Here is a 12,226-nt window from a genome sequence, read left to right as displayed (position 1 = left end):
CTGACTTCTCCTGGCACCATCTATGCATGGCACGTAATACAACCTACCTGCACTACCACTGTCTTCACAAGATACTTTGCTGCCGACATATCCATTCTATATGTTCCCTGGTTGGTCTTGACTTACTCTATTTCACACACTGGCCTGCACTGATCCTTTTAACGTCTACCATTCAATATGATACCTGTCTCACCCCATGTATCTCTACTGCTTTGATTCCATAATCTGTTTTAACCTACTACCTGCCTAACCTCAGCCTGTAACCTATTACTGTGGCCTACAAAATTGTAATGTATGTACTGCTCAACAAATTGCTTGTTTTTGTTTAATTTTCTGTGGCCTTTTCTTTTTATTTGAGAGAGTCAGCTTGTTTCTACAGGCTCTGTTGAACTGTTAGGCGCAATACCTTACTTACTTTGATAGTCAATTCTAGATGTTTTTAATTTGACTGACTGTGTACAAATGTTAGGATTTTCAAAAATGAATGTACTCAAATGTTAGGATTCTGATCTTTATTTTGATAATCTCAACTAGGTGTTTTGTATTTCGCAGACTGTGTCCATATGTTAGGGTTTTCACAAATGGTTGTATTGCATTGTTAGGATTTCTACCTTTATTTTGACAGTCAAATCTAGTGTTTTGAATATCACTGACCATTGTTTTGAATATCACTGACCGTGTCCAAATGTTAGCATTTACACAAATGGCTGTATTCAAATGTTAGTATGTTTACCTTTATTTTGAAAGTCACATCCAAATGCATTCTGTGGACACAGCTGCTTTCTAAATTGTGAGGCCTTTCTACTGTTATTTGATTGCCTATCCCCCTGACACCCGACTTACTGCTCACTGAACTGTGTTCTGTGATCTGCTACTAAGCTGTCTGGTGACTTCCTCATGCATTGTGCATTATTCTGTCTATTCCACCCACCTTACTACCATGGTACTCTCCATCTCTCCTATCTATTATAATTGCTACTCTATCACCTATCCTAGCTCTCTCTCAGAATCTGGAAAGAACAATATTTAAGAAAGCACTCCTGGTCTCCACCCAGACCTGGCCATGGCTGATACCTACTTCAATGCTTCCTCCAGGCAGACTAATACTGACATCCTCTTTGTTGCCCACTCGCCAGACCTATGGACTCCTCATAAGATATCTGTCCTCTCCACATTATCTACCTCACCCATTAATGGTGGAACCAGATGGGAATTTCTCTTGGCACAATTCTCATGCTCTAGGTGTATCATTAATGTTTTTTCTAAATGGCACTGTCATGGCCCAGGGCTCTCAGCCCAAACTCCTCCTAATTGATAATGTCTTCCATCTCTCATTAACTTCCTTCCTTCTCCTACCATTCCTCCCTCTTCCACTGCCCCTGACCCATTCTCTACCACTGATGAGTATACCACATCCCTGTACCCCTCCTCTGAAAACCTTCAAAGGGGGAAATCAGCTTCACTTAGCTACTCTCCATCTCGCTCTGCCATTAAACACTCTTCCAGCATCTGTTACCTTCTTGAAGACTTTGACCTTGATGTTCTCACCCTCACTGAGATATGGTTCAATGCCAGCTATGTCACTGCTTTTGACAATCTACTACCTGAAGGCATCAAGATTCTCTCCAAACCCAGGCCCAATCGGGCTGGTGGCGGACAAGCCTTGGTCTTCCCTGAATGGGTTCCTGCTACCATCATACCCATTCAATCCTATTCCTCCTTTGAATCCCTCAACTGCAGGCTTGGTACCTTGGTAGCCTACCTTCTTCTTTACTCTTGCCACCATATGCAGACCACCTGGCCCACTCTCCCTCTTCCTCTCTGAATGAGCTGACCTCACCTCCACTCTCATAACCTCTACCTCCAAGCTTCTCTTCCTTGGTGAGTTCAACATTCATCATGATTCCTCTGAAGTGGCCACTGTGCTCTTCTGCAAGCTCTGTGATTCTCTGTCCCTCACATTTCTTCCCTCCGGTCCGACCCGCTCAGATAGACACACCTTGGATGCTCTCATCTCAACTCTCTAACCCTCTCACTACACCTCTATACTGGTATGACCATTCTCTCCTCTCATCTGGAGCTGCTGGGCTCCCTGACCAAGCCTCTGCCCACACTGCCAGTCTCCTTCTCTGTAATTTAACCGATGAAGCAAGTGTCAGTTGGTGCTTTTGCAGCCACTTTCATAACCCTCCCACCCCTGCTATTGTCTTCCAACCTTCACGACTCCATCTCCAACACACTTGACACCACTCGCCCGTTTCATGAAGCTCTGTATGAAGCCTGCCTCCAAATACAACAGCTGGGATGGTACTGACCTACCCTCTCTGAAACTCAAGTGCAGAGTTGCTAAACAAAAGTGGCAGGCTTCAAACTCATCCTCTGACAAACTGGCCTGTCGACTGCTCCAAACACAATACCGTCTCTCCATCTGCTCCCATAAGAGGGCCCATATCCAAGCCTGCATCTCTCAGGCCACCAACAATACAGCTGAACTTTGCAAGGAACTCGACAATCCTACTTCTGTCTCCACCTCTCCTCTCCCTTCCCATGCCCTCTGTACTGCACTGGCCTCCCATTTCACTACTAAAACCTAGAACATCCTTTCATCACTCTGCTGTACTCCCCCTCTCTCAGGCCTTCCGTGGCCCCCCTTTCTCCCTCCCCTACATGCTCCACATTCTCGCCCAGAACACTGGATGAGGTCTCTATAGTTGTGCGCTCTATGAAAGTCTACTCCAAACAGGTACGCTCCTGCTCCTCCAGAACTATCAGGGACAACAAATCTGCTCTTGCTCCAGCCTTGTCTGATTTCCGTAACCATCCCTTTGACACTGGCTCTTTCCCACTTTCCCTCAAGCACTCCCTTGCTCACTGTCTCCTAAAAAAGCCATCCACTGACCACTCCTGCCCAGGTAATTACCATCCTATCTACACTACCCCCTTCCTGGGAAATCTCATGGAAAAGTTGGTTATCTCCCAACTGACCCACCACACTGGATCTGTTGGTTGTCTCCATGACCACAAGTCTGGCTTCAGAGCATCCAGAGACATTAAACAGCTCTCCTGAACACCTGTGACGACCTAGTCTAAAACCTTGATTCCAACTCTCCTTCTGTACTCATCCTCTGCCTTTGGCATAGTTAATCATGCCACCCTGTTAAAATGGCTCCACAACATCCTTGGAATCTCAGAACTTGCACTGGAATGGTTGACCTCCTTCCTCTCTAACCAACCTTCCCTGGGGCAAGTTGGACCATTCCTCTCCTCCACCTCACTCTCTACCTGGAGTGTCCCCCAGGACTCTATCCTATTGCCGTGTCTCTTCAACGTTTACCTTGCCCCCTTGGCCCACTTGATTTCCTCCTTCTCTCCACATTTCCATTGCTATGCTGTTGACACTCACCTGTCCTTCAAGATTCCCTCCTCTACCTCCTCCTCCTCTGCTCTCATTCCTGACTGTCTGTCTGCCATTAAGGCATGGTGCACAGGTAACGATTTCTGTCTTAATGCCAGTTAGACTGAGATCCTTAGAACCTTAGATGAGGGACCCCTGCCCCCTACTTCCCACCCACTATTTGACCACCCTCCTTGGACCCTCACCATCTAGTGATGCAAATAACCTTGGTATCATTTTTAACTTCTCTCTCTACTTCTCCCCTCCCATCACGGGCCTTGCCAAGAAGACCCACTTTCAGCTTTGCCTCCTCAGAGGCATTATCCTCTTACTTACCTTCCACCAGAAGCTCAGTGTCTCCAGAGCTCTGCTTCTCTCTAGGCTGGACAACTGCAATAGCCTCTTCCTCAATCTACCTCTCTCCACTCTTTGTCCCCTTCAACTAATTCAGAACAGGACTGCAAGACTTATCCTTGGCCTCAAGCACAGAAACGGCATCTCTCCAGACCTTAAATATCTCAATTGGCTCCTGATGGCTGCAAGGATCAAATTTAAGACCCTCTGCATCACCCACAACTCTCTCTCCCTAAATACCTCCCTTCTAGAGCCCTTTCAATCCTCTAGCTCCAACTCTCTGCATATCAGATGTTTCTCCACAAAATGTCTGAGAATTGTCTTCATTTCCAGCATATTTCAGAGATATTTCCCTGTGTCCACTCACCGAAACACGTTGCCAACAACAGATGTCATATCTTCTCGCGTTCCCACAGGTGTCCCGACAAAAAAGGTACCTCACATGTGTGGGTGCACCTACCGGGGGCGCAAAAGGAAAAGGGTAACCCGCTGGTAACCCCAAGCCTTTCGCCACAGCACAATTAGTTCATGTGGGCAACCTACAGATTTGGGCCTAGGGTGTCGAAGCCAGCAAGGAAAACAGGGAACCTCGTACATTTCCCAAAAGAGGACACCCATGGGAATGCACAGAGGTTTGACTTGCGCCAAGCGGCCCAGAATTTATGACCCAGAACCCCAGACAAACTGAACATTGGGGGTCATTATGAACCCAGGCGTTAACCATGGCGCTGCTAGCGCCATGGTTGATGCCGGTATTTTACCGATTGCGCCATGGTGGATGGCGGAATTACCACCCCATTCCAAGGTTGGCGGGCGGTAATTCCCCATTCACCATTGGCCATTCCCATTTCTGGCCCCATAGGGCTCAATGGGAATAGGGAAGGGGGTAATTACGGTACCGCAAATTGTGGTACCGTAATTACCTCGAAAGTCCCTTTGCGGGTTCCTTCCTTAACGGCTGGTAAAAGAAGCCGTTCAGGTGGAGACCACTGCAAAGGGACCTCGTAATTAGGCGGTGTTAGGCGGAAACCTGTGCAGTTCCCTCTGGGACCACTGCAAAAGATTTAGGACTACAGGTGTTTGGCAGTAAACCCACTTGGTAGCAGTCTGTACCACAAAGATTCACTTGGTAGCTGTGGCTGAGCAGTCAGACTTCCCTCAAGAAGAGTTAGGCAGTATGTGGAGTATACAATATAGGGCAATCTACACAGTAGAACAAGCAAACACGGAACAAGGCTTCGGTGTAAAGATATAAAGGTATTTATTTATAACAACACATCTATGGAAAACCCTCTGGCACTAATACGGCAAACAACTTCAATCACAATTACTATACGAAGAAAAAGATCAATCCCCCTAACAATAGTTTGACAAGTCTAGGTTCACCGGCATCACTTATTTGCAGACAGAGGTGTATGCTTTAACCTAGATGGTACTCTAGTATTCGTTAGGACGGGGGAGAAAAATAAGGCAGGTTATGAAGTCAACTCGGTACCAATACTTTACGGACAAATGCAAGACAAGTAAGGCAGGATCTACTGCAGATCACAAAGTTCAGACGCCAGGCCCACTCGGAGAGAGGCAAGGCGATATGTCCCAAAATGTGTCTCAGTGGAAATGCGCTTCGAGTCTTTATCGCAAAATTGTTATGGAAAGATTGGACCAGTTCAGAACAACACGTTAAAGAAAGCTTGGAGGCGACCCAATGGAAAGGCGAGGATTAAGACACCTCACTCGATCCGGTAGAAAGGGAAGCCAGGAGGACACGGTACCTTGTTTGTGGAGAGACAGCTCCGGCGGGGGCAGTTGTTCCTGGTGGTGGATGCACGACGGGTCTTTGCCAAGAGTAGAGATGATCTCGTCATCGAAGAAAAGTGAAGTCCGGTGCACCACCAGGGAAGACACCAGCCGCGGAGTGCTCCGTCACAAGGCACCACCTTTTGGTCGCGGTACAGGGGTAGTGGCTATTCGGTTGCCGAGGTGCTCTGCAGGGACATTTCGACCACTGCGTCCTGGAGCGAAGAAAAAGCAAAGGGAGACTGGTTGTTCCCACCAGTCAGGGAAAGAGACTCTCCGGCAGGAAGATCTCCTCTGTCGTCGGGAAGTGGTGAGTCGGTTCCGCAGGGCTCCACCGGAGGTGTCGTCGTTGCAGGTCGGCTCAGCTTTACCCTCGTCGGATTCTTAGGTCCTGTGGCGACTTCTGAAGATCCAGTCCCAAAAGCCCTGCTTTTATGCAAAAAAACCCCATTCATTCAGCCTAGCTGTCAATCAAAACACGCTAAGTGGTGAGCGGGGTGGCTCACCACTTGGGCCAATCACACCAGAGTGCGACTGGAGTTGGCAAGGCAACTCAGTCCAGGGTGCCTAAACCCCCTCCCACATCCCTGTGGTAACCCAGACAGAATGGCACCTCTTTGGAGGGTCTCTGTACAGAAGCCTGCCAAAATTGGAACAAAGGGCTCAACCTTTGGTTTAGGAGTCACAGAGATGAACACAGACGCCATTTTAAAAACTGAGTTCTGGCAGAAAATACCATCCGATAGACTTATTTAAGATAAGTAAACCGGTGGTATGTTAGAGATTAACGAGGAAAAGTATCAATCTCCAACAATGGGAAGAATCCCATAGGGTTATATTCGGGGTCGAACATAACAAGTAGTTTCCACTGCCACCAGCCAAAACTCGACGAGGGGGGATGGGACAGTGCCCCCTCGAATAACAGACCCAGGAGTAATCGAATTACCCCTACTAGTACGTCCACAATAGGATGGTTTGTACTAGTTCTGTTAGTAAATTTAGGTCTAGTAAAGCCAATGGTGACTTTACATGCCCGGGGAGACAGTAGTCAGTCCCCGGGTATGGAGTCTATGATGGAGGTCTGCTAGGACGCCCCAGTGCTACAGCACGGAGGGTGCAGTGTAACACACATAGCAAAACATATGAGACCCTATGGAGTAAAAGACCCCATAGCCCATAGAACACATTGGCCCTCATTACGACCCTGGCGGATTTTTTCCGCCATCGACGGACTTTTCCGCCATGGCGTAAAGTCCGTTTACGCCATGGCGGATGGCGGACTTACCGCCCCATTCCGAGGTTGGCGGGGCGGTAAGTCCCCATTGACCCATTTACCCTTCCCCATTCCCATTTCGGCCCCATAGGGCTCAATGGGAGTGGGGAAGGCGTTAATTACGCCACCGTACATTACGGTGGCGTAATTAACACCAAGGTCCCATAGCGCCATGGATTTTTACGCCCGCAAAAAGCGGGCGTAGAAGTGACCATGGCGCTTTGGGAACTCGTAGTTGGCGGTAAGGGGTCGGCGCAGCTAACGCTGGCGTAAACCCCTTACCGCCAGGGTCGTAATGAGGGCCATTGACATTCAAAGGAATTACACACATTCATGTCCAAGAGTGGGAGAAAAAGAGTCTCACTCTTGGAAGGATGGAAAAAACAAACTCCAGAAATCCAGCAAAGCTGCTGGGGGACTCACTAGGTTAGGAAATTCAGCCTAAACAGAGAATTCTCCCTAATACTCGCCCCCCCCCAGACTAAGGGACAGGAGGATTTAATCCACTCCTGGATGAATCTCATACCTCTAGTCGATGACATACATCCTAGAGAGACCATCAGCATTTTGGTGGTGACACCCTGACCTGTGCTCAATGGTGAAATCAAACCCTTGCAGGCAGATCGACCATCTCAATAGTTTTGAGTTTTCCCCTTTCATTTGCATTAACCATCTCAAGGGTTGATGGTCAGTCTGAGTGACAAAAGTAGAACCATACAAGTACGGCCTAAACTTCTTCAGAGCCCACACGATAGCAAAGCACTCTCTTTCGATTGTTGCCCACCTTGTTTCAGGATCCTTCAGCTTGCGGCTGATGAAGCAAACAGGGTGCTCCCTACCTTTCCCATCCAGTTGACTGAGTACGGCACCTATTCCTACATTTGAAGCATCTGTCTGTACAATGAAGTGTTGGCGGTAATCAGGAGCTCTGAGTACTGGGTCTTGGCAAAGAGCCTTTTTCAGGTTTTCAAAAGCCTGATTGCACTCCTCGTTCCATCTAACCTTTTTAGGAAATTTGGGCGAGGAGATGACATTCAGTGGAGAAGCTATGGTCCCATAGTTCTTGATGAAATTCCTGTAATACCCAGTGAAGCCTAGGAAGGCTCTCACTTGGGTTTGAGTAGTAGGTGTTGTCCAATTTTGCACAGCTTCAATCTTACTGAGCAAAGGCCTTATTTCTCCACCTCCTACCTCATGTCCAAGATAGACTACCTTACTCTGTCCAATTTGGCATTTACTCACCTTTATGGTCAGATTGGCTCGTCCAAGAGCCTGCAAAACATCTCTCAGGTGGGTTACATGTTCTTCCCAGGAATTGCTGAACACTGCTATGTCATCCAAGTATGCCATGCAGAAGTCCTCCATCCCATTCAGAACCTGGTTTACCATCCGTTGAAACGTAGCAGGTGCATTCTTCAATCCGAAAGGCATTACCTTAAATTGGTATAATCCAACGGGGGTAGAAAATGCAGTTTTCTCCTTGGCATGGTCTGTCAGTGCTATTTGACAATAGCCTGACGTCAAGTCAAATGTGCTGAGGAACTTGGCGGCGCCAAGTTTATCCACCAACTCATCTGTTCTTGGCAAAGGGTGGGCATCAGTCTTGGTGACTGCATTAAGAGCTCTATAATCCACGCAGAATCTAAGCTCTTTAGATCCGGCCTTTGGTACTAACACAACTAAGCTAGACCATGGACTAGTAGACGGCTCTATTACCCCGAGATCGAGCATCTTGCTGACCTCACCTTTGATGTGGGTTCGTACGTGTTCTGACATTCGGTATCCTCTGCTTTTGACTGGCAGACACTCACCAGTGAGTATGTCATGCTGGCCCCAAGGGGTCAAGCCTGGTGAAAGCGAGAACAGAGAGGCAAACTGATTCAACATGGATTTGCACTCTTCTTGTTGCTCGGGTGTCAGATTGGAAGAGAGATTTACTCCTTCAATTTTTTCTTCCAAAGGCAAGCCTCTGAGGAGATCCGGAAGAGCTTCACTCTCTTCTTCTTCCTCGGATGATGATAGAAGCAATGCTCCTACATCAGGTCGTGAGACATACGCTTTGAGTTGGTTGGTGTGGAAGACGGTCGGAGCCTCCTTGGGATTGCCCAAGTCCACCAGATAGTTAACCTCTCCGAGTTTACCCACAACTCTGAAGGGTCCCATCCATTTGTCTTGCAAGGCCCTCTGCCTTGTTGGGATCATAACGAGAACGAGCTGGTCTTGAGCGAACTCAACCATGTTAGCCTTTTCATCGTGCCAGTGCTTGACCAATGCTTGTCCAGCTTTCAAGTTATCGCTTGCTTCTGTCATCATGTGCGACATTCTCCTCCGGAGACCTATAACGTAGTTAGTCACTCTGACTGGCTTGGGGGAAGGAGCACTCTCCAACCCCTCCTTAATCAGGGCCAATGGACCTCTGACGGGATGACCATAGAGAAGTTCTAAGGGAGAATAACCTACTCCCTCCTGAGGGACTTCTCTATAAGCAAAGAGAAGGCATGGCAGTAGAAGGTCCCACTTACGCTTAAGGGGTTCCTCTAAAGCACCTATCATGCTCTTCATGGTTCGGTTGAACCGTTCTACCAACCCATTGGTTTGTGGGTGGTAAACTGTTGAGAACTTGTAAGTAACTCCACAGGTTTTCCACATGGCTTTCATGTAGTGGGACATAAAGTTTGACCCCCTGTCAGAGATTACTTCCTTAGGAAACCCGACCCTGGTAAAAATACCAAGGAGGGCCTTAGCCACAGCCGGAGCTGTAACAGTCCTCATAGGAATTGCCTCAGGATACCTAGTAGCATGGTCTACTACAACAAGTTTAAACCTGTTGCCTGAGGAGGTTGGAGGATCAAGGGGACCAACAATGTCAATCCCTACTCTCTCAAACGGGACTCCCACAACTGGGAGAGGCACTAAAGGTGCCACATTCTTGGAGCCAACCTTACCAGAGGTCTGGCAGGTGTGGCAGCTCCTGCAGTGTTTTTCAACTTCGGCACCCATCTTTGGCCAATAGAAGTAGAGATAGAGCCTTTCCTTAGTCTTCTTGAAACTCAAGTGACCAGCCAAAGGAATCTCTTGGGCTAACTGCAAGAACTGTGGTCTGTTCTCTTGGGGTACTACAAGCCGCTTGTAGTCTCCAGGTGCAGACTCGGTCGGTTCACTGTAGAAGAGGCCGTCTTCCCAGTGCAACCGGTATTTCCCGGGCTCTTGCCCTTCAGCCTGAGCTTCTACCTGGTGGCGAAGACCTTCCAGAGTTGGACATTCTCTCTGTCCCTTACTGAAGTCTGCCCTGTTGGGTCCACCTTCTGCCAGTAAAGACTGCCGCCCAGGATGGATAACAGGATCCAGATCTCCAATGAGTTCCTGGCCTTCCATTAGCTCTTCCTCAGAGTCTAATTCTACCACACAGGGTTGTACCTCCCTCTCAGCCTCAGCTGGAGGTGGAGTTACGGGTGTAACTTTGGACAACCGCGGGGAAGTCCTTGTTGGCTGCACTGAAATGCTGGCTGCTGGTTTCGGGGTAGAAGTCTTAGGTTTCACTTTCGCTTCTGATTTCTTCGAGACAGCGGCCGACAATTCCAGTGGGGCAGGAGTGATTTCTTTCTTCATCATCTCCGGGAGAGTACCGCGCATGGTCCTCTCTCTTGCGGGTCTGGTTAGCTCCTGTAACCGTTTACTAGGAGGTCTGGGAGTATGCGATACAACTCCGAGAGTTTTCAAATCGTTACCCAACAGTACGCGTCCTGGCACCTCACTCTGTATGCTGACAGGTATCTTCACAGTCATGTCGTTACACTGGATGAGAACTGGTAATTGGGGAAGCATCTGCACAGGCCCTCCAGCTAACTTGGTGAAGCGTTTGGGTGCCTTAGCAACATCCTCAGCCTGAAAAAACGATTTATCCACCACAGTTATGCTGGCCCCAGTGTCTCTAATGGCAGGAGTCTCCTGACCATTAACCTGGACACTGTCCTTATAATGCTCTTTAGTATTATCGGGGATAGAATTATAGACATCTAAATTCTGTTGTTCCCACAACCCCAGAGATACTAAAGAAACGCTGGCTGAGACTCCAATGGGTTCATCAGCTAGCAGTAGAAAGTTTCCACTTGCCATTTGGATTTCCTCCTCTGGAGCGAAGGCTAAGGAGACAAGCTGGACCCCTGAAGGTTTACTCTTATATCTGGGATCTCCTTTCACGTGGTCAGTCGAGCCACAAACAAAGCATTTACCGAATGCTTTTTTGGAATGGTGGCTTGTTCTGGCCTCCTTCCGGTTTGGCACCAGAAGACACACTATTCTGCTGCGGTTTTCCTTGTGGCTTACCCTTCTGGTTTTGTTTGGGGCCCTCTTTGGAATTTGAGTTATTCGAATTCTCTTTTGCGTCTTTTTTAGGCTTTTTTCCCTCATCCTTCTTCTGAGTTGCCCCAGAATCCTTATGAGTGGCCCTGTTGGCAACCCATAAGTCAGCAGCCTTAGCCAGCTTCCGGGAATCCAATTCCTTCGAATCAGCCAAGTGCTGTCTGAGCTCAGGAGAACAGGCATCATAAATAGACTCCAACATAAAAAGATTCATCATACCCTCATAAGTGTTCACTTTGTAACCCTTAATCCATCCCTCTAAGTTTTTCAACCCTTCACTCACCTAGGTAGCCCAAGGGGTACCATCATGCTTTTTGAGGGTTCTAAACCTCTTAAGATACTGGGAGGGGTCTTCCCAAATCTAGCTATCAAAGCTAGTTTCACACTTTCGTAATCCGTCTTATCCACCTCCCCCAACTCCATTACCACATCAGTCGCAACAGGGGGGAGCCTAGAGAACAACCAGGGAAGTAAATCATTCCCGGTGATGTCTTGGAGCCCATGATTGTACTCAAACAGTTTTAACCAATCCAATACATCCAATCTCGGTTCATACATACCCACTAATTCCTTCGGCATCCGGGGTCTTTTGGGACTGGAGCTCCTAGAGGAACCAGAGGAGAGAGAAGCATTTTCCACAGACAACTTTTTCATCTCTAATTCGTGATTAAGTTCTATTTCCCTGAGCCTTAACTCAGCTTGCTTCTGCTCAGCCTGGGCATTTATCCGTCTGAACTCGAGCTCTTGGTTTCTTTCAGATTGAGCCAAGAACCGTTTGTATTCTAATTCGAGCTTCATTTTTTCAAGTTCAAAATAAGCAGGGTTACATGTGGGACCTGGTATGGGCCCCATAGGTACAGCTGGTAAGGCAGGTAGAGGAGCAGGGGAGACAGTTTCGTTAGCCTCTCCTTCCTCTTCAGCCTCTTCATCACTATCGTCAGAATTACGATTTAGATCAACACCATCACCATTATCTACATCTGCTGGAGAAGTTGGTTCCTCTGAACCAGTACCCAGACTTTGGTTTTCCAGCAATCTCGCTATCA

The sequence above is a fragment of the Ambystoma mexicanum genome, chromosome 12 (genome assembly GCF_040938575.1).
Source record: "Ambystoma mexicanum isolate Mex_15411 chromosome 12, UKY_AmexF1_1, whole genome shotgun sequence".
Taxonomy (NCBI): Eukaryota; Metazoa; Chordata; class Amphibia; order Caudata; family Ambystomatidae; genus Ambystoma; species Ambystoma mexicanum.
The sequence above is the reverse complement of the archived record's forward strand: the minus strand, read 5'-3'. Positions refer to the sequence as shown.